This window comes from Micropterus dolomieu, linkage group LG23 (genome assembly GCF_021292245.1).
Source record: "Micropterus dolomieu isolate WLL.071019.BEF.003 ecotype Adirondacks linkage group LG23, ASM2129224v1, whole genome shotgun sequence".
Lineage (NCBI taxonomy): Eukaryota > Metazoa > Chordata > Actinopteri > Centrarchiformes > Centrarchidae > Micropterus > Micropterus dolomieu.
Genome location: NC_060172.1, coordinates 15693316 through 15695688, shown reverse-complemented (window position 1 = coordinate 15695688; position 2373 = coordinate 15693316).

Genomic DNA, 2373 nt, shown 5'->3' with positions numbered 1-2373 from the left:
ATAGGTACAGGAATCCATAGTCAGGAATGTCTCCTGGTAAAGTGCCACTTTTACAGGCACAGCTTGTAAAAGCATGTTTAAGTATTAATTGCTTAATTGAGCCTCTATTAGATTCATATCAAGAGCCTATTTCCTTTAGCTATAGGGGGCATTGATCAGATTCTGGCAAGTGTGTCTGATCAGCATTTCCACTGAGTCAGCTAGAATTTTGTGTGTGTGTGTGTGTGTGTGTGTGTGTGTGTGTGTGTGTGTGTGTTGCATGCATGTGTGTATGTGTGTGTCTGGGTCTGTGTGACTTTTGTCAGGTCACTGCAGCTTAGATAAACACTTCTGGTTAATTTATTGCAGTTTATTAATCACATGCTTTTGCTAAACCATAACCTTACTTTAACCACCCACCTCAAAAAATATGGCTTTCACTGATGTCAGTTAGGCCTGAAAACAATGAGAATTTAATTAATATATTCTGAGGAACTTTTGGAGTAATTTACTAATATACTAATTTACTTGTTGTCTTTTAAGCCATTTTCAGTTGTATGTGCAGTTATGCTGCTCTGTGCAAAAATGCATTGTGAAGTTCAGCCACAGTTAATCAGCTTAATCAGAGTTAGACAAACAAAGTGTATATATTCCAAAGTTACAGTCTTTGTGTTCTATATATCTCTCTGCCACAGCCCAGCAAGCAAACACAGTCTGTAGAAGCACAGAGAGGGTATTTCACACTTAAAAGACTGTAAGTTTGGAAGATACCAACTTGATTCGTCTTAACTCTGACTGCTCAAGCCACATGATTGCTTCAGCTGGACTACAATGCATTTTTATACAGAATGATGACTGTGGATTTAATTCCCAATCAGTTACATTGGAATTGATGTGCAACCAGGATTGACAGGGGGAACAATTGCAACCAATAATCCTTTACATTTACATATGGCCTTTACAATACTCACAGGGTATGGGCATTGTATTAGGATAAACCTGTGTGAACCTGTCATTTCATGGTAGAACTAAAGGATATGTCACAGGGTCATAATAACATTAGGATTTATTGGGATCCTGTGAATATCCACAGCAAATTTCATTAAGCTAAGTTGGTGCTGGAGGAAACTCCTGAAAAATTGAAAGGTAGGGAGGATAAAGGTGTTCAGTACGTTTTATGGTAAACTGCCATGTTCAGATAGACATCTTGTTAAGTGTTGTCAAAAGGAAGGAATGTACCTCACAGTGGCACTAGATGATAGCTCAAGAGGTTGTAAAAAATAATTTGAAATGCTTCACACATTTCAGAGGAATCTAACCAGTGGCTGGATAAGTGGATAGACATACAGACTGACTGGTTGACCGATGGACTGAACGTCTCGGGTTACGTATGTAACCCTGGTTCCCCGAGAAGGGGAACGAGACACTGCGTCAGTTACGACACTATGGGAACGCCTCTAGGCGTAGCAGGTCTGAACGTGAATGAAATCACTCCAATCCTATTGGTTTGTTGCTAGAACGGTAAGGTGTGACGGAATAACCGGAGGAGTATAAAGCACACCTGTACACACTCATCATTAGCTTAAACTATGAAGCAGGCGCTTCAGGCGGGGAGAGAGGTGCGGCGGGCCGACGCAGTGTCTCGTTCCCCTTCTCGGGGAACCAGGGTTACACACGTAACCCGAGACGTTCCCCTTCGAGGGAACTCGAACTGCCAAAAACTGTGCTGAAAACCCCGCCTGCCCCAGTGTGCAATAAAGTGGCACGACTAAGAGGAGAGCGCACGAGTGCCAGGTGCCGAAGGAAGGTCAAGACTGTAAACCGAATGAATGTGTGCGGAGTGGCCCAGCCAGCCGCTACACAAACATCCTGCAAAGAGGCCCCGGAAAGGAGGGCTCGAGAGGCCACCATGCCTCTGGTAGAATGAGCCCTAACAGCCACAGGTGAAGGCAAACCGCGCACCTGATAGGCCAGGGAAATAGTATGAACAATCCAGTTGCTAATAGTATGTTTGGGTGCAGGGAGCCCGGCCCTGGGAGACCCAAAACACACTAGCAGCTGGTCAGCCTTCCTCCAACGGGAGGACCTCAGAGTGTAAATACTCAGTGCTCTGACAGGGCAGAGCAGATGAAGTCTCCCGTCCTCCGCCGTCACATGAGGTGGAGGATGAAATGCCTGCAGCACTGTGGATCCTGCCGCACAAGAAGGCACTTTAGGGATGTATCCTGGACGAGGGTGCAGGATAGCCCTAATATTCCCCGGGGCAAACTCCAGGCTTTGCGGGGAAACCGAAAGCGCTTGGAGATCCCCCACCCTCCTCAGAGAGGTGATAGCAAGGAGAAAGGCCATCTTGAGGGTCAAGTGCTTAGCCTCAGCTGACTCCAGGGGTTTGAA